The sequence below is a fragment of the Theropithecus gelada genome, chromosome 13, assembly GCF_003255815.1.
Source record: "Theropithecus gelada isolate Dixy chromosome 13, Tgel_1.0, whole genome shotgun sequence".
NCBI classification, from domain to species: domain Eukaryota; kingdom Metazoa; phylum Chordata; class Mammalia; order Primates; family Cercopithecidae; genus Theropithecus; species Theropithecus gelada.
In genome coordinates, this window is record NC_037681.1 from 84432715 (window position 1) to 84459593 (window position 26879).

At 38.8% G+C, this 26879-nt stretch overlaps 1 protein-coding gene and 1 pseudogene across 3 annotated transcripts in view; one reads left to right on the forward strand and one right to left on the reverse strand.

Moving 5' to 3' along the window:
* Positions 1 to 26044, reverse strand: part of LOC112604502 — a 93114-nt pseudogene extending 67070 nt beyond the window's left edge.
* Positions 26020 to 26879, forward strand: part of UGP2 (UDP-glucose pyrophosphorylase 2) — a 53714-nt gene continuing 52854 nt past the window's right edge. The window contains exon 1 of one of the 3 annotated variants that reach the window (XM_025355090.1): positions 26020 to 26316. The gene's annotated coding sequence lies outside the window, so the exon portion shown is untranslated. The remainder of the gene's footprint in view (positions 26317 to 26879) is intronic. The other 2 variants (XM_025355091.1, XM_025355089.1) reach the window with 2 other exon arrangements.

A 26879-nucleotide genomic window follows, 5' to 3' on the forward strand; every position in this document is an offset into this window, starting at 1 on the left:
CCTTGTCCTTGAGGAGTTCACAGTTCTTCTGACCATGTGTTTGATTATTTGTTTCCATGTCTCTCTCACCCACTAGACTATGATTGGTCTAGTCTCTAGAGGAGGAGATGACTGGATGACTGACTCTGCCAGGGAGTCTGAACTTGGAGGTGTCATTGAGAAGGTGAACTCTGAGTTGGCTCTTGAAGGATACTAAGATTTGGGGTGAGGAGGTAGGGAGAGAAGGACAGGACAATCTAAATGGAAATAACAGAATAAGTGCAAAAGCATTGACATGGAAAATAATTGTCAAGATTTACAAGTATCTCTGCGTGGCTACAGCTCCTGTGTTTCTTTGAGAGTAGTACAAATGAGGAGGGTAGAGTTAGGTGAGACGAGATGGTGAAAGGTTCTTTTTCTCTTCTAAGGAGTTTTGATTTTACCTGTAGGTGGCTGGGAGATGTGGAAGCTTTGTAAGCAGCAGAGTGACAATATCAGATTTGTGTTTTGACAACAACTTCAGTGTCAACAGTACAGAGAGTGGACCATGGTGAACTACCTCAGACAAAAAGTCTAGTTAGGATGTGGTCACAACAGGCTGTCTATTGCTGTTTCCAATGTTTGACTCAATATTAGTCTCAAATTCTATTTTAAAATTGTTACATAAAATCAAAACAGTCAGTGAAAATGAGCTAAAACTATGGGCCCAACTCAAAGGCTTAAAGCTCAAAATTGAGGATATCAAAGGATTTCAGAAAAAAATACACACACAAACGCACACTTAAGGTATGAAGTTAAGTAGTAAGGACAGGTTTTCAGCACCTTTTCAGTCACTCAACTAATTAACATAAGACTAAAATATGAGCCACCTTTGTGTGAGGGAAGAGGAATTATGATTGCTGAGATAAACTGTGAAACAATTCAATATTTTATTAAAGAAAGTAGAAAAGAGATGGGGTTTGTGAATCAATCAATCTGAACTTCAAAGGGAAAATATGGGGAATAATACTAATAGTTATTCCCTGTTTTTAAAAATTATCCCATTTTTTATTCTCTGTTTTAAAAATTATTATATAAAATGACTGTTTTTATTTTATGTAACAATTTTAAAATAGAATTTGAGAGTAATATTGAGTCAAACATTGGAAACAGCAATAGACGGCCTGTTGTGACCACATCCTAACTAGACTTTTTGTCTGAGGTAGTTCACCATGGTCCACTCTCTGTACTGTTGACACTGAAGTTGTTGTCAAAACACAAAGCACTGGCCAATATGCTACTTATTTATTATGACATAATTAAAAGAAATTAGAGTTCGTAGAATTTTTATATTAAAATTCAGCTTTGGAGATTTATTTTAAAACTTTCAAAGTATCAGTTTGCACACACTAAATTTGGATTTTACTTTATTATATTAATAACATATAACTCACCGATTTGAAAGTCAAATAGTAATTAAAAGTAGCTCTTATTTTTTACACAGATCCCTAATAACATATAACTCACAGATTTGAAAAAGTCAAATAGTAATTAAAAGTAGCTCTTATTTTTTACACAGATCCCAAAATACGAGTGATAGAGAAAATTATTCAGTCAGCTGGGCACAATGGCTCACACCTGCAATCCCAGCACTTTGGGAGTCCAAGGTGGGAGGACTGCTTGTGGCCAGGAGTTTGTGACCAGCCTGGGCAACATCGCAAGACCCTGTCTCTAAAAGAAAATTTTTAATTAGCTGGGTGTGGTGGCATGCAGCAGTAGTCTTAGCTACTCAGGAGACTGAAGTGAGAGGATTGCTTGAGCCAACTCACTTCAGCTTGGGCAAAAAATGAGACCCTGTCTCTAAATATATATATATTTAGAATATATACATTTATTTGATATATATTTAGAATATATACATTTATTTAATATATATATTTAGAATATATATATTTATTTGATATACATACTTAGAATATATATATTTATTTGATATATATTTGGTATATATATTCATTTATTTGATCAGATCTGCTTCTGTTATCATTAACCTATCTTGGTGTCTGTAAAAACACAAAACAACCATTGACAAATTTAATTAAATCTTTGAAAAAATGGCACAACAAATAACTCATCAGAAAAACTCTGATACCAAGTTTTTTGTTTTAAACATTGAACCAAATCCCAAATCTCATTTAAAATGTTTTTTTTTTTTTTTATCACTTCCATTTTGTAAAATTTCAAAAGTACTTTCCTGTTTGTAAATTATACCTCAATTTAAAAAATTTCATTTAGGAACAAAAAGTTTCACCCTAAAAAAAAAAAAAAAACAAAAAAACACAAAACTTTGGCCAGGCGCAGTGGCTCACACCTGTAATCCTAGCACTTTGGGAGGCCAAGGTGGGCAGATCATGAGGTCAGGTGTTCGAGACCAGCCTGGTCAATGTGGTGAAACCCCGTCTCTACTAAAAATACAAAAATTAGCCAAGCGTGGTTGCGCATGCCTGTAGTCCCAGCTACTCAGGAGGCTGAGGCAGAAGAATTGCTTAAACCCGGGAGGCGCAGGTTGTAGTCAGCCGAGATTGCGCCACTGTACTCCAGCCTGGATAACAGAGCAAGACTCTGTCTCAAAAACGAAAACAAACAAACAAAAAAACTTTTCCAACCTACATAAAAGATAGAGGATAGTACAATGAACACTACAATCACTAGAGTAACATTTTATGGTTTGTTTTCTCTCTCTCTCTCTTTTTCCAGAACCAGCTGAAATTAAGTTGCAAACATCATAGACATCATCACACTTTCTCCCTAAATACACTAGTAACCTTTAAGGGATATTTTGATAACCAAATTTTGTTATACTCAATTGAATCTTTCAAGAGCCACCAGGAAACAAAGAAACAGATAAATGTGAACTGTAGAACGGATACAGTGAAATAAAGACTTCATTATATTTGGTCAAAAATGATGCTGGAAAAAGCACAACAAAATAGTGGGAAATGGGCTGGGCATGGTGGTACATGCCTGGTAATCTCAGCACTCTGGGAGGCTAAGGCAGGAGGTTGCTTGAGCCCAGGGGTTTGAGACCAGCCTGAGCATCATAGGGAGACCCCCGTTGATATTGTTTGGCTTTGTGTCCCCACTCAAATCTCATCTTGAATTGTAATCCCCATAATTCTCACACGTCAAGGGAGGGAACCGGTGAGAGGTGACTGGATCACAGCGGTAGTTTCCCCCATGCTGTTCTCATTATAGTGAATTTTCATGAGATCTGATGGTTTTATAAGTGTTTGACAGTTCTTCCTTCACATCTTCTCTCTCTCCTGCCACCATGTAAGACATGCCTGCTTCCTCTTCTACCATGATTTTAAGTTTCCTGAGGACTCCCCAGCCATGTGGAACTATGAATCAATTAAACTTCTTTTCTTTATAAATTATCCAATCTCAGGCAGTTCTTTATAGTATAAAAATGCACTAATGCACCTAACTCTACAAAAAAATAATTAGCCAGGCATGGTGGCCCATACCCATGGTCCCAGCTACTTAGGAGGCTGAAGTGGGCTGCTGTAAGCTGTGATCACGCCACTGCACTCCAGCCTGGACAACATAGCGACCATGTCTCAAAAAAAAAAAAAAAAAAAAAAGAAAGGGGGCAGGAAAAGGAAGGGTTGTTCAATAAAATGCCAGGATAATTAGCCTTTTTTTAAAAGAATCAATCAAACCTTTATCTTATACTGTATGCCAAATTAAAATAGATTATAAATTATAGGTTAAAAAATCTTAAATCTTACCATTAAAGAGAAAATAATAGTTTGGTCATTCGTGTATTTGTTTTTGTATTTATAGTTTTCTTCAATTGATATAAATGTTTTTGTACAATATAAATGAGAATCGAATAGATGAGAAAAAGAGAGTAAAGGGAAAATAAGTGAACAAATAATCTTTGGTTAGGTAAAACTCTTAGTCTTAGACACAATGGTGAACTAGTAAAGGAAAATACATATTTTACAATATAACAGTTAATAATTGACATTTTCACATAATAAAAATGTGAAAGCTGAAAGCAAATTGGGCAAATATTTGTGAAAGGTATTATAATACAAAAAGCTCATATAAATCCTTAAGAAATCTGTAAGACCTTAATAAATGTGTGCACAAGATAAATTTTTAAAATTATAAAGGAAAGGGTGAATGACTTAGAAACAATTCAAAAATTTCAGTCTCACTAATAAATACCGATGAAGAGTTTTTTTCTTTTTTGCCTACTAGGAAAGGATTTTTTTTTTTTTGCTTTGCTTAATTTTTTTTAATACATATCCTCAGAATCAGGAGTCAAGAGTACTGTGAAAAGGCCACTCTGCCTTGCTAGTGGGTGACATTTGGCAATACATATTAAAAGGCTCTTATCTTCTGACTCAGCAAAATTCTCAATATTCTTTATGGTGACATCTTGCTGAGTGGAAATAATGTTTTATATAGGTTTTTTGTTGTTGCTATTGTTCAAGGATTGGGAGCTCTATTCAAGCTTCATAGGATAATGTGAGGTTTAGTGTTAGAACCCATGGGACTTGGCAAGCACCTCGAACCAAAAGAGTTCTAGGGATCAGCTGCTCTCTCTTACCTTTCTCTGATGGCATCTCCAATTCTCTCTGCAAGTCTGTCCCACTCTCTTTTCTCTGCTAACTACATTCTTCTGCTTGTACATGGTTTCTGATTTTACACATCCAGTTCTGTTCATTATCACCCAGGAATTGAGGCTGATGGAGACTCCATCTCAAAAGTGAACTTTAATCATGTGGCAGGGGAAAGGAAACAGAGAATTGTGCACTGGCACTTACTCTTAAAATGTCTGCCCCACAATGATACATATTACTGTTGCTCACATTTCACTGGCCAAAGCAAGGCACATGGCTACAACTAACTCCAAAGAAGACAAGGAAGAGCAATCTTACCAAATATCCAGGAGGAGAATTGGAATATTTGTGAACAGTCCTTATGATTTCCTTATCTACATCCTTGTGTGCTCATTTAAACTTCTTGTAAATGTGGGTTAAATGGAAAGTGACAGTCCTGCATTATCTTTTTTTTTTTTTTAATTAAAACACATCAGTAAATATTTCCTGACACAAAATTATAAAAATGAGCAAAAAGCCAACATACACATGTATCTTGCTCAATTCAATGCCATTACAAGTTCAGATGCATCAGTTTGCCAAATTCTCTGTTGAGGAAAAATAGTCACTTATGAACCAAAAATAACACATTAACAAGTAAGTATGGTGTCTTACTTGCTATAATAGGATACAGAATACTTTATCCTATTACAGGTATTTTAAACAGTCCTTGTAACTTTTAGTTCTTTTTTCTCTAACTTTTATATTTATGATAATTAATTCCACTAACAGACACACTAGTGGTGTAACTTTGAAATAAAATTTTTAAAAAGTCTGCTACTTCTTTCTTAGGCTTCTAAGTTAGTTTAATTGAGAAGTATCCTGAAATTACCATTTGCAAATATTTACCTTACTCTTGCATAACCAAAATAGAGAAATAAATTAAATGATAATGCAGATAAGAGTGGAACTATCATCCATAACTCCTGATTTTAAATATTTTGCATGTTCACCAAATAGCATCCTTCTTCTACTCTTTAAAAAACAAATGCTATACAGTTAAACTTAAAAAATAAATCTGTACTAACAAATATATCATTTTTCTAACTTTGAAGTTCTAATTTTGAAGTTCTCTGTAAGATTTAATTTGGAAAAATGGTCCAAAGCTAAAATTAATTTTGAGAACTACTTCTGTAGACCGTTTTCTTCGTCACAAATTCATTTGGTATTTATTTGACTTTTAGGTCTCTCATCTTTTGAAAAATCTTCTGAAAATGCAAATGTAATCTCTTGTGTCTCCAGACTTTTAGACTACCTTGAGTCTTTCCTCCTTGTAAGTCATCCTAGTAAGACTCCCTAGTGAACAAAATGTGCATATTTTAAAAGCAGCTTATACTGCATATTTGTAAAAATTCCTTCAATAAACCCAAAAAATGAGGCAAGAGTTTATTTTCTATTATACAATCCCCTGTTACCCTTGTTACTTGGCTAACAAAATTAAGCCCTCCTTCTGACCCTATATCATTGTATTCTTCTCAATCCTTCAGCTTTGTTTTATTAAACAAAATATGCTCAATATTTTTGTTTCTTTTCTCTTTGTTTTTCTGAGAATTCTCAAAAGATGTAATATTACTATGATTCAAATAGTTCAATCAAACTAGTGCACAGGCTTTATGGTCTCCTATATATGCTGATTGCACACTGGCCTTATTAGTCACAGTCATCTTTATAGCCAGCAACATTTTAAGAAATTCACTGATCATGGATTCTATAATTTATTTAAGAAAGTGAGCTGAGTCTACCATCTCTAACACGATCATTTCATTTGCATAAGACAGATAATCCAACTTAAAATGGCCTAAACAAATAAAAAAAATTATTGGCTTACATAATTTAAAAGTCCATGGATAGCCTGCAGAGGTGGGTCTCAGTTAAAGGGTTCAAATCTTGCAATCAAAACTCTGTCTCTTCATTCTCCACTATGTTGGCTTCATTTTCAGGCATCATGGAAATTCTAACAAGAGGGATTTTAAAATGTCTAGGTAACGTCACTAAGCAGCAAGGTGAGGAATCTCTAGGTCAGATAGCTCTGAAGGGCAGCAGCAGTTTGTGGTCTTTTACAGTGACAGAGTTTGTCTTATCTATGGCTAGAAGATGTTGGGTGCAGTTTCGTGGGGGTATGCCAAGCAGGTATGATCTAATGGCTAAAATATGCTCATTTGAGCTATATTTAAGGCAACTAGACGTGCAAGAATTTGAGTCTGGCACTGGAGGCTTTGATTTAATGGTCCAAGCCTGCTGCAAAGAAGTAAGCATGGGCTAATACACAGGGGCCATCTTCAACCCATTTATGTAACAATTGAGAAATCTGTCTTTTCTCCCTGGATGTTTTTAAGATCTCTTCCTTATCTTTATTTAGGTCTGGATTTACTTTTCTTTTCTTTTTCATTCATCTTTGTCACTATGTCTCCTGAATTTCCCAAGAATGCTCCCAACTCAAAGTCTTTACTTGTCCTAGCACTGCAGCTTGAAAGCGTTTCTTCCAGATATGTATTTGGCTTGCTTTCTCAACTGGCTCAAGCCTCTGCTCCAACTATTTCCTCAGAGAGGACTTCCATGAACCCAACTTCTTCAAACTTTCTATCCCTCACCCTGCTTTTTAAATAGAGCTTAGTACTACTTGATATTATATGAAATATTTGTTCATCATTCTCCTTCCCCCAAGAACACACATCTACACGGGGAGAGACTGTTTTACTCATTGCTATATACTTAGTACCTAGAACAGTGCTTAATGCTCAAACATTTGTTGACTTAAAGAAAAAATAACCTCTTCTCTACGCTTCACTTTCTCCTTTTTAGACAGATGAGGTTTCCTGTGTAACTATGCAGATGGCCCAAATATTTTCACTGTCAGATGGAACACTACTACATACAATAAGTAAGGTTGTATTCAAGATCATCCTTAGCATTGGTTTTCTTTGTGACAATGATGCCTAAGACTTTTTATTTCTTTTGCTTTGTCTTCTTCCTACTCAATCCATTGCCTGGATTCTAATGTTTTAAACTCCTGCCCCTGCCCTAGCCTTCCCTCTTGTGAGCCTTAAGTAATCTTTAAAAACTATTAAGTTTAACTTTTTATTTTTGCTAAGCAATGGTAAGATTGCATGTCATTTTTTTTTACTCAAGAAAATTGTCTAAAATTGTCTTTTGTTAGAAAATACATATACCACTTTGTGTTACAAAGGCTTATAAACTTGTATTTTTTATGTATTTAAAACAGAAACATTTAAAATTATGATAAAAGTAATACACATGAGTTTAAAAATTCAAACACTACAGACGAGCAGAAAAATAAAACATAAAAATGCAGCCAAACAATTGTCTTACAACTAATTTCTACTTCCTACAGTACTTTGTTGACCAAAACCCAAGTAGGAAAGACATTTTACAGGTATGTAGAAAGCTGAAAAATGTTTCACACATTTTACTTGTCTTTACTGTCTTTACTAGTGCAATGCAACCTGGTATTTTTTTTTCTTCTTGTCCCCTAATGTAGGGTGCAACCTACTAAATTGATTTCATTCCCACAGCTTGAAAACACTGCCCAAAAGGTACCAGCATCAAATTGTTTTTAGCACTTCTGATAGTCACTCCATAATTTAAAATAATACGCATATGCTGCACTGCCACTTTTTGGTTCAACTCCTGGCTTTTTTAACAAATTGACTCTACATTTTGAGAAGGAACAATGAGAATTTAGCTCAGTTCCAGTACTCTCCATTTTTCTTACCCTAGTCTTCTCTTTGCAATTTTTAAAATGAAATTATATTACATTTTATTTGCTACTTTATTCCTTTAAAGAATATGTAAACCTATTTCTTGATGTACTTAATTTAGAAAGTGTCTCCTGACTCTTCCATTGTGTAAGATTAAAAAATTTTGTCCTGGAGCAGAGGGTGCACCCAAGATGACCGAATAGGAACGGCTCCAGCCTCCAGCTCCCAGCGTGAGTGACACAAAATACGGGTGATTTCTGCATTTGCTTTCTTTTTTTTTTGAGATGGAGTCTTGCTCTGTTGCCCGGGCTGGAGTGCAATGGCGCGATCTCAGCTCACTGCAAGCTCCGCCTCCTGGGTTCATGCCATTCTCCAGCCTCAGCCTCCGGAGTAGCTGGGACTACAGGTGCCGCCACCTCGCCCGGCTAGTTTTTTGTATTTTTAGAGACAGGGTTTCACCGTGTTAGCCAGGATGGTCTCGATCTCCTGACCTCGTGTTCCGCCCGTTTTGGCCTCCCAAAGTGCTGGGATTACAGGCTTGAGCCACCGCGCCTGGCCTGATTTCTGCATTTTCAACTGAGGTACCAGGTTCATCTCACTGGGGCATGTCGGACAGTTGGCACTGGTCTGTGGGTGTAGCCCAACCAGCAAGAGCTGAAGCAGGGTGAGGCATCACTTCACCTGGGAAGCGCAAGGGGGAAGGGAATTCCTTTTCCTAGCCAAAGGAAATTGAGACACACAACACCTGGAAAATTGGGTAACTCCCACCACTAGGTGCAGACTGACACCTCACACCTCACACAGCGGGGTACACCCCTGAGACAAAGCTTCCAGAACAAGAATCAGACAGCAACACTCGCTGTTCAGCAATATTCTATCTTCTGCAGCCTCTGCTGCTGACACCCAGGCAAACAGGGTCTGGAGTGGACCTCAAGCAAACTCCAACAGACCTACAGCTGAGGGTCCTGACTGTTAGAAGGAAAACTAACAAACAGAAAGGACACCCACACCAAAACCCCATCAGTACGTCACCATCATCAAAGACCAAAGGCAGATAAAACCACAAAGATGGGGAAAAAGCAGTGCAGAAAAGCTGAAAATTCAAAAAATCAGAGCACATCTCCCACTCCAAAGGAATGCAGCCCATCACCAGCAACAGAACAAAGCTGTATGGAGAATGACTTTGACGAGTTGAGAGAAGAAGGCTTCAGTCGATCAACTTCTCAGAGCTAAAGGAGGAACTACGTAACCAGCACAAAGAAACTAAAAACCTTGAAAAAAGAATGGATGAATGGATAACTAGAATAATCAATGCAGAGAAGACCTTAAAAGAACTGATAGAGATGAAAACCATAACACGAGAACTACGTGACAAATGCACAAGCTTCAGTAACCGACTCGATCAACTGGAAGAAAGAGTATCAGCGATTGAAGATCAAATGAAGGAAATGAAGTGAGAAGAGAAGTATAGAGAAAAAAGAGTAAAAAGAAATGAACAAAGTCTCCAAGAAATATGGGATTATGTGAAAAGACCAAATCTACGTCTGATTGGTGTGCCTGAAAGTGACGGGGAAGATGGAACCAAGTTGGAAAACACTCTGCAAGATATCATCCAGGAGAACTTCCTCAACCTAGTAAGTCAGGCCAACATTCAAATTCAGGAAATACACAGAATGCCATAAAGATACTCCTCGAGAAGAGCAACTCCAAGACACATAATTGTCAGATTCACCAAAGTTGAAATGAAGGAAAAAATCTTAAGGGCAGCCAGAGAGAAAGGTCGGGTTACCCACAAAGGGAAGCCCATCAGACTCACAGCAGATCTCTCGGCAGAAACTCTACAAGCCAGAAGAGAGTGGGGGCCAATATTCAACATTCTTGAAGAAAAGAATTTTAAACCCAGAATTTCATATCCAGCCAAACTAAGTTTCATAAGTGAAGGAGAAATAAAATCCTTTATAGACAAGCAAATGCTAAGAGATTTTGTCACCACCAGGCCTGCCCTACAAGAGATCCTGAAGGAAGCCCTAAACATGGAAAGGAACGACAGGTGCCAGCCATTGCAAAAACATGTCAAAATGTAAAGTCCATCGATGCTAGGAAGAAACTGCATCAACTAGCGAGCAAAATAACCAGCGAATATCATAATGACAGGATCAAGTTCACACATAACAATATTAACCTTAAATGTAAACGAACTAAATGCTCCAATTAAAAGACACAGACTGGCAAACTGGATAAAGAGTCAAGACCCATCAGTCTGCTGTATTCAGGAGACCCATCTCACATGCAGAGACATACACAGGCTCAAAATAAAGGGATGGAGGAAGATCTACCAAGCAAATGGAGAACAAAAAAAAGCAGGGGTTGCAATACTAGTCTCTGATAAAACAGACTTTAAACTATCAAAGATCAAAAGAGACAAAGAGGCCATTACATAACGGTAAAGGGATCAATTCAACAGGAAGAGCTAACTATCCTAAATATATATGCACCCAATACAGGAGCACCCAGATTCATAAAGCAAGTCCTTAGAGATTTACAAAGAGACTTAGACTCCCATACAATAATAATGGGAGACTTTAACACCCCATTGTCAACATTAGACAGATCAAGGAGACAGAAAGTTAACAAGGATATCCAGGAACTGAAATCAACTCTGCACCAAGAAAACCTAATAGACATCTACAGAACTCTCCACCCCAAATCAACAGAATATACATTCTTCTCAGCACCACATCGCACTTATTCCAAAATTGACCACATAGTTGGAAGTAAAGCACTCTTCAGCAAATGTAAAAGAACAGAAATTATAGCAAACTGTCTCTCAGACCACAGTGCAATCAAACTAGAACTCAGGACTAAGAAACTCAACCAAAACCGTTCAACTACATGGAAACTGAACAACCTCCTCCTGAATGACTACTGGGTACATAATGAAATGAAGGCAGAAATAAAGATGTTCTCTGAAAACAATGAGAATAAAGATACAACATACCAGAATCTCTGGGACACATTTAAAGCAGTGTGTAGAGGGAAATTTATAGCACTAAATGCCCACAAGACAAAGCAGGAAAGATCTAAAATTGACACCCTAACATCACAATTAAAAGAACTAGAGAAGCAAGAGGAAACATATTCAAAAGCTAGCAGAAGGCAAGAAATAACTAAGATCAGAGCAGAACTGAAGGAGATAGAGACACAAGAAACCGTCCAAAAAAATCAATGAATCCAGGAGTTGGTTTTTTGAAAAGATCAACAAAATTGATAGACCGCTAGCAAGACTAATAAAGAAGAAAAGAGAGAAGAATCAAATAGACGCAATAAAAAATGATAAAGGGGATATCACCACCGACCCCACAGAAATACAAATTACCATCAGAGAATACTATAAACACCTCTACGCAAATAAACTAGAAAACCTAGAAGAAATGAATAATTTCCTAGACACTTACACTCTCCCAAGACTAAACCAGGAAGAAGTTGAATCCCTGAATAGACAAATAGCAGGCTCTGAAATTGAGGCAATAATTAATAGCCTACCAACCAAAAAAAGTCCAGGACCAGATGGATTCACAGTCAAATCCTACCAGAGGTACAAGGAGGAGTTGGTATCATTCCTTCTGAAACTATTCCAATCAATAGAGAAAGAGGGAATCCTCCCTAACTCATTTTACGAGGCAAACATCATCCTGATACCAAAGCCTGACAGAGATACAACAAAAAAAGAGAATTTTAGACCAATATCCCTGATGAACATCGATGCAAAAATCCTCAGTAAAATACTGGCAAACCGAATCCAGCAGCACATCAAAAATCTTATCCAGCATGATCAAGTGGGCTTCATCCCTGGGATGCAAGACTGGTACAATACATGCAAATCAATAAATGTAATCCAGCATATAAACAGAACCAAAGACAAAAACCACATGATTATCTCAATAGAAGCAGAAAAGGCCTTTGACAAAATTCAACAGCCCTTTATGCTAAAAACTCTCAATAAATTCGGTATTGATGGAACATATCTCAAAATAATAAGAGCTATTGATGACAAAACCACAGCCAATATCATACTGAATGGGCAAAAACCAGAAGCATTCCCTTCGAAAACTGGCACAAGACAGGGATGCCCTCTCTCACCACTCCTGTTCAACACAGTGTTGGAAGTTCTGGCTAGGGCAATCAGGCAGGAGAAAGAAATAAAGGGTATTCAGTTAGGAAAAGAAGAAGTCAAATTGTCCCTGTTTGCAGATGACTGACATGATTGTACATTTAGAAAACCCCATTATCTCAGCCCAAAATCTCCATAAGCTAATAAGCAACTTCAGCAAAGTCTCAGGATACAAAATCAATGTGCAAAAATCACAAGCATTCTAATACACCAGTAACAGACAAACAGAGAGCCAAATCATGAATGAACTCCCATTCACAATAGCTTCAAAGAGAATAAAATACCTAGGAATCCAACTTACAAGGGATGTAAAGGACCTCTTCAAGGAGAACTACAAACCACTGCTCAGTGAAATAAAAGAGGACACAAACAAATGGAAGAACATACCATGCTCATGGATAGGAAGAATCAATATTGTGAAAATGGCCATACTGCCCAAGGTAATTTACAGATTCAATGTCATCCCCATTAAGCTACCAATGACTTTCTTCACAGAATTGGAAAAAAATACTTTAAAGTTCATATGAAACCAAAAAAAAGCCTGCATTGCCAAGACAATCCTAAGCCAAAAGAACAAAGCTGGAGGCATCATGCTACCTGACTTCAAACTATATTACAAGGCTACAGTAACCAAAACAGCATGGTACTGGTACCAAAACAGAGATATAGACCAATGGAACAGAACAGAGCCCTCAGAAATAATACCACACATCTGCAGCCATCTGATCTTTGACAAACCTGACAAAAACAAGAAATGGGGAAAGGATTGCCTATTTAGTAAATGGTGCTGGGAAAATTGGTTAGCCGTAAGTAGAAAGCTGAAACTGGATCCTTTCCTTACTCCTTAGATGAAAATTAATTCAAGATGGATTAGAGACTTAAATGTTAGACCTAAAACCATAAAAACCCTAGAAGAAAACCTAGGTAATACCATTCAGGACATAGGCATGGGCAAGGACTTCATGTCTAAAACACCAAAAGCAACGGCAACAAAGCCAAAATTGACAAATGGGATCTCATTAAACTAAAGAGCTTCTGCACAGCAAAAGAAACTACCATCAGAGTGAACAGGCAAGCTACAGAATGGGAGAAAATTTGTGCAATCTGCTCATCAGACAAAGGGCTAATATCCAGAACCTATAAAGAATTCAATCAAATTTACAAGAAAAAAACAAACAACCCCATCAAAAAGTGGGCAAAGGATATGAACAGACAGTTCTCAAAAGAAGACATTCATACAGCCAACAGACACATGAAAAAATGCTCATCATCACTCACCATCAGAGAAATGCAAATCAAAACCACAATGAGATACCATCTCACACCAGTTAGAATGGCGATCATTAAAAAATCAGGAAACAACAGGTGCTGGAGAGGATGTGGAGAAATAGGAACACTTTTACACTGTTGGTGGAACTGTAAACTAGTTCAACCATTGTGGAAGACAGTGTGGCGATTCCTCAAGGATCTAGAACTAGAAATACCATTCAATCCAGCCATTCCATTACTGGGGATATACTCAAAGGATTATAAGTCATGCTGCTATAAAGGCACATACACACATATGTTTATTGTGGCACTATTCACAATAGCAAAGACTTGGAATCAACCCAAATGTCCATCAGTGACAGACTGGATTAAGATAATGTGGCACATATACACCATGGAATACTATGCAGCCATGAAAAGGGATGAGTTTGTGTCCTTTGTAGGGACATGGATGAAGCTGGAAACCATCATTCTCAGCAAACTATCACAAGAACAGAAAATCAAATACCGCATGTTCTTACTCATAGGTGGGAATTGAACAATGAGATCACTTGGACACAGAAAGGGGATCATCATACACCGGGCCCTTTGCGGGGGTGGGGAGGGATAGCATGAGGAGATATACCTAATGTAAATGACGAGTTGATGGGTGCAGCACACTAACATGGCACATGTATACATATGTGACAAACCTGCACGTTGTGCACATGTACCCTAGAACTTAAAGTATATATAAAAAAATAAACTTATCCTTTCACTTCCTTCCATTTCCCAAATACCATGGGCTACACCAGTACTTTTACATTGTTGATATTTGTATTATTTGCTCTGTTAGAATAATTTTCTAGTGCAGTTTGTCTTAAATTTTGTCTTTTATTTTGAAAATTAAAGATTTTTTCAGCATTATAATTTTGTAAGTCTTATTCACTGCAGAATCAAGTGGTATGAATGGACGTGTGAGAAGAGAAATGTAAACTGTGTTATTTAATCTGCTCCTATTGAAGGAGAATGTTCTAGGTGTCAATGTCAAATGGATTTTCTTTTATTATTATGTCCATTGATTACTCATCATAATGACACATTTTAGTTCATTTCATCTTCAAGCCATGGCTCATATAACTTTTTTGCCTTCACTAAAGATTTTAATTATATTTCTTCTGTCTTGATGATGAGAAGCATCATCAGCATATCATAAAGATGATTACGGTTTTAGTAATGCTATTTCATAAAGTAAATGTACTTTTTTCTTAAAGCCATTCTCTGAAATCTTCCAGCTTCTTGTCTTATTATTAACAATTATCTTGATGGCCTAAATATTTGTGGTCCTTAAATATCTTTTTATTGCACACCTACAACAGATTTTTACTGGAACCCCATTACTGAGATCTCCTTACTGGGATCTCATGTTCTCTCTTCAGTTCTCTTCTTGTTTTGCTAGAACATTTCCTTAAGCAATTTTTTTCCCCTGAAATGGGTAAAAAGTCAAAAAAAGGTGAGAACGTCTTTAATTTATCCTCATCCCTAAATGTTTTGTTTGTCTATAGAATTCTAGGTTCAGAATAATTTTCTCTCAGAACTATAAAGATACTGCTGCTTGAATAATCTAAAAATAGTCATCTAATAATCGATGTTGCCAATAAATGACAAAATTCAATCTACTTTAATCTTCCTATCACTCTACTGCTCTTATAAGGGTAACTGACAACTTTTGTTTCGCTGACTCTTTTTTCTCTCCACAGTTAAGTGAACTTTCGTAACTGGCCATATCTGATACTCTCCTCTCTGGGCTCTATAGCACACATTATCCTGGTTTTCTTAAATAATTGGCTATTCTTCTTCATTCTCTCTCAGTTTTTCTTTCTCTATGTGACCTCTAAATGATGGAGCTTATACCCACTTTTCTATTCTGTGTCTTCTCCCTATATGCTCTCATCCATTCTCATTGTTTAAAAACTATATGCTGACAATTCCTAAATTTATATCAGTTGGCTAGATTTTTTTCTGAGTTTCAGACTCACATCTTTAAATATCTTATTGACCTCTGTCTTGTCCATCTCCTAGGCATTTCAAAATTAAAATGGCCAAAATGAATCTCTTTCTCTAAATCTGGATCTCCTTCACCCTTTACCACTCAAAAAATGGTCTTATGGTTAACTGTTCCCCTTGACTCTTCATTTTCATTCCCTCCTCCTAACAACTCCCTCCTCATCTAAGCCATCAGTAATTCCTGTTATTTCCACTTTCAAAATATATTTCTAAACTCTTAAAAATGTAAATCAGGTCATGTCAGTTCTCTGTTTAAAATGATTAGATTGCTTTACACTGCATTTAGGATAAATTTAAAACATATACAGCTAGCCCCCCAAACTCATTTCTTGCCTCTCCAAACTAATGTCTTGCCTCTTGCCATTCTGCACTTACTCATTTCCTCACTCCAGTCTCTTTCTCCTAGAATACACAATGCTCTGTTTCAGAGCCTCGGTTCTTGACTTTCTATATGGCGTACTTGCTCCTCAGGTCATTATATGGCTGATCTTTTTTCCACTTGAGACATAAAGAATATCTTTGTCAATATACACACTGCCACCACATCTTTTAATGAGTGACACTATCCTTTTATATTGATGCTAAATGTATTTAACATAATTTAAATCCCCATATTAGTGATATTTGAATTATATCCTCGTTTTTAAACATTTAAGTAGTTTTTAAATGTTTAAAATGTTTTTAAACTATTAAAACAATGCATGGAATATTTGTGTATATACAGCGAATATCCAAATCAATATATTTAAATCATGTGTAAAAATAGATTTTAACATCAATCTTTTTCCATTTAAAGAGTCTTCAGAACTGTAGAGGAAAAGCAGATCTCTGAGTTTGGGGGCATTGATTTGACAAGGAAAGTGATAAAAGGAGATCTCTTCCTCAGAAGGATTTGGAGAATACAGTTTAGAGGTGAAAAATGTGTGGGCTGAAAAACATAGTCCCATTGTGGAAAGATGTAGAGCAGTTCTGGGACTAAGCAAAGAGCCACTCATTTAAGTGTGGTTTGAGTGGTTTTTCTTTGATACTACAATTACGACATCAATTAACTTTTACTATGTATCAATACACTGCACTGGATATAGCTTATCTGGGTAATCCTTCTACTACTCTTACCTAGTTCACTCATGTGGCCAGTTTGACTCATTAGGCAGTTTAACGAGAGCTGGATAGCCTAAGATGGGCTACAACGCATCTGGCAGTCTGTTTGTCTGTACTGTTTGGTCTAGGGGGGCCTCAACTGGAAAAACTCATCTTTACTTCATGTAGCTTGTCATTTTCCAGCAAGTAATAATGGCCTTCCTCATGCAGCAGTCTCAGGTCAGTATTCCAAGGCATGAGGTTGAAAACGGAAAAGCTTCTTGCGGCCAAGGCTTAGAAGTCACATAACATTACTTCTGCTGTATTCTATTGGTCATTTTGGTCAAAGAAAATCACCAGGCCAACACAGACTCCAGGTGTCGGAGGGGAAAACATTCCACCTCCTAATGGGAGGAGTGACAAAGTCACATTGCAAAAGAGCAAGGGGCACAGGGATGGGAAGACTTGTGGCCATCTCTCCAAACAATCTATTACTGCAGGACTTGCTTAGAAGTGATCACTTTTGTGTTACAAAAGCACATTTATAAGTTGATTATTTGCCATTCAAAACATGTTTCCGATAGAAATAATGGGAAAACTCTAATATACACCTATACAGTACTCTACAGTTTTTAAATTCATTCCTAAATATCTCATTTGATAATTCACTGAACAAATTTCTTTTGAGTGCCTATTATGTGTCAAGCACTATGATATGCTCTGGGGATACAAGAGAGACATGGTCCTTGCTCTTAAAGAGCTTATAGTCTATAGAGGGGAAATAAATATTTAATAAGTAATAATAGTAAATCAAGTAATAACAATAACTTGAGATTAATGTTATGACACGGCAATACAGGGAATAATCATTAGTTGAACTTATACTCTGTGCTAACAGAGTGAGAAGATCTTTATAATAACTCAGGCTAGGCACAATGGCTCACACCTGTAATCCCAGCACTTTGGGACGCTGAGGTGGGAGGATCACTTGAGGTCAGGAGTTCGAGACCAGCCTGGCCAACATAGTGAAACCCCATCTCTACTAAAAATATAAAAACTAGCTGGGCACGGTGGCAGATGCCTGTAATCCCAGCTACTCGAGAGGCTGAGGCAGGAGAATCGCTTAAACCTGGGAGATGGAGGTTGCAGTGAGCTGAGGCTGTGTCACTGCATGCCAGCCTGGGTGACAGAGCGAGACTCCATTTCAAAACAAAAAAAAACAAAAAAAAAAACCTCTGTATCATATTATATAATAACTCTGTCTCTGTCTCTGTCTGGCGAGACAAGCTATTAGTTGTCATTCTCATCTTTAAGTGAGGAAATTAAGGTTCATAAGGTTATCCAAGTAATTTATCCAAGGTTACTCAGGTTCTAAGTAACAAAATTTGAAATTAAAAAACAAGACCTATTTTCCAAACTCCGCTTTTTCCAATGTACTCCTCTGCTTCCCTAGACACCAATATGCGAAAACTGAAAAAACACCAATAAACTAAAACCAACCAACCAACCCTTACGTGATGGTACATACTTTGTGGAGATTCTTTTGAAGAGACTTCAGTGTTTACAGTTTCAGAGACTGACCATGTAATATATAGCATACCTAGAATATCTAGGAATATCTAGGAATACCTAGAATAATCTAGAATATCACCCATAATGTTGAGGAATTTTGCTTACTTCCTATCTCTTTCTAGACCCAGAATCTAGAGTGTTATCACTTGGGTTCACTGGGTTGAGAAAAAGTCATTTAAAAAATAATATAAGAAAAGGTTCTTTAACATGACAATCTAAAGACAAGAAAAAGAATTTTAGATGAGAATGACTAAAGTGAATTTCCACTATAGAAAGAACTATAGTATGGTCAGTTTACTAAGCAATGAACTTAATCAGGAATATATACACCTTGCTTGGCCTCAAATTCTTTTTAGAATAAGAAAGAATATAAATTATAAACAAATATGTGAACATGTGTAAGTGTACGCCAACATATATATACACACACACACACACACACACACATATATACTCACATACACACCAGACAAATTTCAAATAATTATCAATATGGTTTTAGCACTGTTTTATTCCTTCTCACTAGGAAACTGGTAAAACCTTCAGCCTAACATGGCTTAAGCAAAGGTCTATCTGTATTCTTTTTCTTTCATTATCCTATTACTCCATTTGTGACTTTATCTGGTCTCCATCTCATGCTGGTCTATGTTAGAAAGGCTTACATATCAAACAGCTGAAAGTCTCTCAGTCTGTCTGTGATGCTCCAAATTCAGACAGTAGTCTTCAATAAATTTATTTCTATTACTCAAATAGTCTGTTTTTAATTTGTTGCTATACAGATCCATGCAAAGCTAGAACTTCAGTAAGTTGCTGACCTCTAACATTTTCTTTGCAAACTCTTGTTGTAAGTCATCGATAATTGAGAATGGCCTCTGTCTTTCTTCCAGTACTGCTCTCTGCTCCAAATTCTCATTTTTTTTTAATATGCTGCTCAGCAGTTGTGAGAGAGGTAATATAGACCAGAATTTTCTAATTATATGTTTTGAATGACTTAAAGCTGTGAAGCATGATATTGATCCTTTCAGACCTGGGGCACACAAGTTGGGAGCCCCTGGCCTGGTTGCATTCCAGCTGCTAGCAGCATTTACCAGAGCTTCCTGGAAGGTGGCCAAGAGGAACAGCACCTCTACAGGGAGAGTGGATGATGAAAAATATCTAATAATTCCAAAGGCCTCTTATCCAAGCTGAACAGTGGTATGTTCAGCCGCTGGTTCCTGAAGTAGATGTCCAGATAATGGAATACCTACCTCCTTGGCTGTGCGCAGCACATTGCAGCCAACATGGAGGTCCTGGATGGTGCAGCTCTGCTGGCTCTGAAACTCTGATTTCATAGATATCGAATATTTTTTGTGAGCAGCTGAAGTGCCCTTTTTGTGGCATCCAAAGTAGTTTTGGTCTGACTGATCCAACAATGCATGCATGTTTTACAAATTAAAGCTTCACCATTATTTTAAAGTACTTTATAGAAAAAAGTACCGCTATTCATTATTGGCATTTTGGTACTATCTGGATTTTTTTTTTAAGCTGTGTATTCTTACTGAAACTAAAAAAAAAAAAAAAAAATTGAAGTGCAATTTAAAATGGCGCCAGAAGTCAGGTGTGGTGGCTCACACTTGTAATCCCAGCACTTTGGGAGGCCAAGGTGGGCAGATCACTTGAGATAAGGAGTTTGAGACAAGCCTGGCCAACATAGTGAAACCCTGTCTCTACCAAAAAAATACAGAAATTAGCCAGGTGAGGTGGCAGGCCCCTGTAATCCCAACTACTTGGGAGACTGAGGCAGGAGAATTGCTTGAACCTAGGAGGCGGAGGTTGCAGTGAGCCGAGATTGTACCACTTCACTACAGCCTGGGCGACAGAGTGAGACTCCATCTTAAAAAAAAAAAAAAAGAAGAAGAAGACAGTATTACTAGAGAACGTCAGTCATTAAGAGATTACTTGTCCCTGATAAAGGCCTGACCATTTGCACTCCTTCTGTTTTGATGGAGAGGGGCAGCAAATCAACCTCCAGAAACCAAAGGGAGAAAATTTTCCTCCCTGTGGATTTTTGGAGTCAGATAGCCTCAGTTCAGATCCTGGTTCTGTCACATAGTAGCTGTGTGATCTAAAAAAAAAAAAAACAAAAACAAAACAAAAAAAAATTAAATTAAATTAAATTAAATTAAATTTAAAAAAATAAAATGGCACCAGAACTTAACATTAACATTCCATATTTTTCCTGTAGTTTTTTTCTCTAAATATGACATTCCTCCTCTTTTTCATTCTAGAGAGAAAAAAGTTACCTTTTATTCTCTAATCATATTATCCATTTAATGACATAGAATTATTCAATTATTTAATCTTCACCCAAAGAGCAAAGAGCGGTCCTGAGAATCTTCTCTGTATTTTATTTTTATTTTTTGAGACAAAGTCTTGTTCTGTAGCCCAGGCTGGAGTGCAGTGGCACGAACTCGGCTCACTGCAACCTCTGCTTCCCAGGTTCAAGTGATTTTTGTGCCTTAGCCTCCCAAGTAGCTAGGATTACAGGCGCCTGCCACCAAGCCCGGCTAATTTTTGTGTTTTAGTAGAGACTGGGTTTCAGCATGTTGGCCAGGCTGCTCTCAAACTTCTGACCTTAGATGATCCACCAGCCTTGGCCTCCCAAAGTGCTGGGATTACAGGTGTGAGCCATTGCACCCGGCTGAGAATATTCTTTTTAATATTTAGTTAGATTGGTGGGTATGAAATGCTTAAAATAAATTCCCTGAGACTAAGTTAGGAAACAGAAGTTCTTTATCCTTCCCTTCCCAGTGGTGGCACTGGCAGGAAATTTAATAAACTAGACCAGAGGCAGAGATGTTCAGAAAACCATCAAAAGTCGTTTGATGGAATGTACAACAGGGAATCTTTAATATAGTTGAAAGAGGGAGAAAAAATAGAATTAAACTGAATGCTTTTCTCTTTCACAGCTCTTCTCTATGAGGATTTCAAAGTCAGTAAGTAACCTGATCATCTGTACATATATCACTACAGTAAACCAAAATAATATTTATTCTATTTATGAGTTCGGTAGAAGGTGGTTTATTTCTTCTGAGTTTTTTTATCTTTTCAAATTATAATCACATTACAATCTATGCTTGTTAAAAACCCTGAGACAATATAGGATATTCATTTATGTTTATTCCTGGGCCTATTCACTAAAGGGAACGGCTCTACTGCCTCTATAATCAAAGGGGCGGGCACGATTTGGAGATACAGTTTTGCACATGACAGAAATACAACAACCTCATGGGTGTCACCATTTCTCACCAACACTCTCCTCTGGGGAACACGCAGAACAGACTAAACAGAAAACAAAATAGTAAGGACCTGCTTCCTTCAACTTTCAAAGGAGAATCTAGAGGGGAATTATTGATAAATATGAACAACATAATGCATGTTTTGATTAAACATGCTTGGGAGCCTAATGACTTTTAAAACCACTTAGAAGATTGGTTTACGAACCATTAATTCACAATCCATAATGTGAACTAACTTCATTTTTTTAAAAGCATCTCAGTTATTTGAAATAACTGCTACTGTTCTGATGTAAAAGTTATATAACTCTCAAATATAACTTAAAAATCATATTGTGAACAAACGGAAGGATATTTCATAATTTAAATTCACAACTTGTTTCAGCAAACTTCCTGGTTCATTAACAACAGGGTGTTGGCAAGAGGAAAGAATGAAGTCTTTCTCTTCCTCAAGTATTTGGAAACCCATTCATTTTTAAACAACTCGTTCATTAGTAGTCCATCTCATAGATATAATTTGATATCTTTTTCCAGTTAAGCCTGTTTGGTTACCTTTTTACTCAAGTGAAATATCCTATTGTTAGATGTAGTCAGTAACTGGCAACTGCTCACTGAGTAACAGTAGCCCCTTTTTCCTCTCTCATGTGGGTGGCCTAGGATTTAGATGGGTACAGACGGGAGCCAATATTGAGTATGGGCAACAGTCCAGTGGATAACTGTTGCCTGGTCTCTTGGCTAAACACGTTGGGCATGACACAGAAATTTTTATGTCTGTTACATGTTCACTCAAACTACACTGCTTTATTTTCTTGAATGTAGAGGATAGGATAGGACAGGCAAGAAAAAAATAAAAGACCACACATTGATAATCTGTACACTTATTTCATACTTTAACAATTCCTAAACCACTCCTTATTAGATAATGCTCATGGGTAGTTAGCACAGCTTATTGTAAAGTCATCAGGACATTTGCTGCTATTATTCTTATACTTTGGCCCAGGTTCACCTCCTAGGTGGAAATAACTGAAACTTAAAAAACCTTATCTCTAAATATAAACTTTTTATGTTTTATATGGCTCTCAAAGAGTAGAGAGTAGGCGTGGGCCTGTGGTTTAAGACTGTAATCCCACACTTTGGGAGGCCAAGGCGGGAGGATTACCTGAGGTCAGGAGTTCGAGACCAGCCTGGCCAACACGCCGAAACCCTGTCTCTACTAAAAATACAAAAATTAGCCAGGTAGGCACTTATAATCCTGGCTACTTGGGAGGCTGAGGCAGGAGAATCCAGCTACTCAGGAGGCAGAGGCTGCATTGAGCCGATATCGCGACACTGCACTCCAGCCTAGGTGACAGAGTGAAACTCTATCTCAAAGAAAAAAAAAAAAAAAAGAGTGGAGAGTAGAATACAACATTGTGAGTTAAAATGATTTAGTGGCACTAAACTGGTCATTCAATATATACTTATGGAATGTTCGCTATGTACCAGACACCGTGCCAAGCACTAAATCTAAAAAGGCACCAAAAAAGATGCTTAGAAATAGGACCGCACACATGGTTTCCTTGTTCTTGATAGAAAGTTCCTGACTAAAGCAAAGGAAAAAGATATGGTGAAGTTGTTATACATCTCAGGATATGGGACTGGGTAAACCAAACTGAGTTTCCTCAAGTTTCTATGGGAAAGTAGAAAGAAGGAAGAAATTATAGGCAGAATTTGTATCATCCTTGGATGGTTGCATATGGAACCAGACAAAAACTGGCTTCCAGGCTTTCTTTTTAATTCACAATCCATTTCACTCCAGCTCCTTAACCCTGCACACACTCTTACCAGCCCCCATCTTCATTCTTTGGATTCCCCCACCCCAAGTTTCTGCAAAGGTAAAATCTGTAAATCTACCGATGTTACGGATTTCTAATGATACAGATTATCAACATCATGCACCTCCAAGGGATATTCCAGAGTAGTATGTTATGAAAAAAAGGATTAAAGATACACACACTTGCCCAGAGAAAGCAATTTTTCAATGACTGAAATACATAAAGGGAAATAGGTAACTGCTTTCTAAGCATGCCTTTGCTCCATGGCCATCAAGAACTCCACCTCTTTCTTTCCTATTGTCACATGATTTGTCAAGTGAGGTTGTTCTTAGTGGCTCTGAGAGAATGGGAAGCTCGTTTACAAAGTGTTTGTGGGTTAGAAATTTAAATTTATACCGATGTATAAAGAAATTTCATTTTATAAGGTAGTTTAGAAATATTTGGAAATTCGGCTTCCAGAGTGCTACTTCTCTAAGAACTAGTGACAGAGTAGTTATAGGGGTAACCACTGAAGATGGGTAGTTAGTTACTTTTTGGAGCGTTCTTGAGGCAGCAAGTGTACAACAACCTTTGGTACTATATCTCAAAATTTAATCACTCATAAATCAAGATGTCATTCTTAGGTATTAACAAATGCTCTTGCTGCAATTAAAACCTATTTCCTCTTTAATCTTCTGTGAAGGCAGAAAATACAGTAACTGATCATCCTTTCTTATAATAAACCTTGTATAATTAAAAACTCGCCAGGCACGGTGGCTAATGCCTGTAATCCCAGCACTTTGGGAGGCCGAGGGAGGCGGATCACAAGGTCGGGGGTGGGGTGGGGAGGCGGGGTTTGAGACCAGCCTGGCCAACATGGCAAAACCCCGTCTCTACTAAAAATACAAAAATTAGCCAGGTGGTAGCCAGGTGTGGTGGCACGAGCCTGAGGTCCCAGCTACTCCGGAGGCTGAAGCAGGAGAATCACTTGAACCTGGGAGGTGGAGGCTGCAGTGAGCCTAGACTGCGCCATTGCACTCCAGCCTGGGCAACAGAGCAAGACTCTGTCTCAAAACGAAAACAAAAACAAAACCAAAACAAACAACAACAAATAAATCTCTTCATTGTCCTTTATCTTTTGCAGGCTAGGTAACTCTATGTGGCCCAAATCTTTTTGGTAGTATTTTATTTTGGTACTAATGCTTATTGGTAAAGGCTGCTTTTTCAGTGCTAGAACAATTTTTGTACCGTAAACAAAGAATGCAGAGATTTTGTTAAGATCTTCAGTCTCCAAATGCTGTTATTAAACTGTAGACATCTGGATTTTAGACACTTCTTTGGTTTTGTTTGGGGAAAATTCGTTTTACGGCCGAGAGGTTTTCGAGTGTAATCTTTTTGGATTTCATGTAAGAAACACAGTACCAACGGTTGTCATTCTCTAGTATAACAAAATTTCACTAGCCTTTTCTGTGTTGTTCTAGTAACATTTCCATATGAAGACGTGGAACCAAAAAATCAAAGTTCCTTTGTTTAGACAATGAGTCATTAAAAAATTCTCACTTTACCTTGGTTGATTAGTGTTGCCCAAAGCCTCAAACTCTTCTGTAATTACTGTACTTGTTTATTGGAGGCACTTAAGAGAAGGCCTGGCAATTCATCGGTCCTGGTGCCGGCTATTTGAGTCTTAAAGTGGAAATGTAAAGTCTGAAATGCACTCGCTGCCAGGCGCACTGAGTCTTAGGTGCAGGTGGGGTTGGTGATACCAGGTGTGATTTGACAAGCCGTGGGCTGGCCCTGTAACAGTCCCCAGGCTGGTATCAAGTTCCGTGTAACATCCTCTTTCCTTGAGGACTTCAAGAATCTACCAAAAGAAAAGCATCTCTTGACGAGTAACTTAAGCCAGTTTCATGTTGAATAGAAAAGTAAATGCCTATTACAGCAGAAATCTCTACAGGATTAGGAACTGGGGCAATGGGGATGGTGGTGGTTCCGGTGAGGGAGCCTTCACTTGTCACTTTCAATGCCTAAACCCTCCTTTTGTTAGCTGGCCCCACACAGGCCACTGCCTACTCCCTAACGCATCCTCACCTGCCCCCAACCAGATGTGATGAGGGGAGCAAGCGTCCCCTGAGAATCGTCTGGGCTCCCTCGGGACAGCTGCGGTGGGGAGCTCCGGCTCTATGCGCAGAGCTTTCTTCAGTCCCTAGTCAGCGGGAACATTTTTACCGATTGGAAAAATAACCAGTCGTGCTCAGGTGCTCTCCCTTACTGAGATATACTGGCGAGGCTTCCCTGGCCGCAACGCCGCCGTAGGGGCCGCTCCCAAGCGCGGGATCCCAGGGTACTGCTCATTGCCCAACTCCGACGAGCTCCCAATTGCCGCAACGCCCCGCCCCTTGCCACCTCCGCACATCTCATTGGCCAGAGCCTGCGTCCGCCTCGGCTCCTGACTGGTGGCTGCGCCTGTCGGTCTGTGCGGCAGGGACATTTCCGCATTGAAGGGGCTGCTCCTAATGGAGGGGGAGGGGAGGTGTTTAGGCGAAAGTGGGGGCTTTGGGTGTTGGGAGCCGGCTGACGGGTGGACAAGGGGGGCTTAGCAGCTGGGCTGCAACCGTTAGCGAGGGGCTCAAGGTGTGCATGTGTGAGGGAAGAGGGAGAGAGAGAAGGGCGCCTCAGAGGTGACTTTCTCTCAGCCTGCGAGCCTTCTTCCCGGGGCGCCATAAACGCCCCCAATTTCCCAGCTGCTAAAGGAAGAGGAAGGTGGGTCTCGCTGGCGGCTTGAGGAGGGGCGGGGTTGGGCTTCCGGCGACCCCCTGGATGGGTGTGTTTCCCCCCTCTCGCTGGCCCGCTGTGTAGTCTCAGAGGCGGAATTTGGGATTCTGAGGAGCGCAGTGCAGGCGGGGCGAGAATATGTGGGAAGGGTCAGGGCCCTTCCTTGGGACTCCCGCGCCGGTGCACGGGTCTATCCCTAGCCGGTTACCCCTTAAGTGTCCGCTCGGGGGAGGGGCAGCGTAGCCTTCGGCCCCTCCAGAGGAAAAGCTGCGGCCAGGTTTCACTGCTCGAGGCGGGAAGGCAGGAAGCTGAGGCCCCGACGGGTCGGCCCGCCAGAGCGTGGAATTGGTAGCGCCTCCTAGTCCCAGGATATTTATGGCTGGTGAAAATGGTTGCACTGCCCCCGCTTGCCGGCCTCGCCCGCCTCCCCGACCCCTGCTTGGGCGGGAGCCGCTGTTAACCGGGGTTTTCGGGGGAAGCGGCTTGGGGCTGGACGGCGGCGCGGGGAGGGGGCAGCTAGGGGCGCGGCCTGCCAGTGCCTCCTGCAGTCC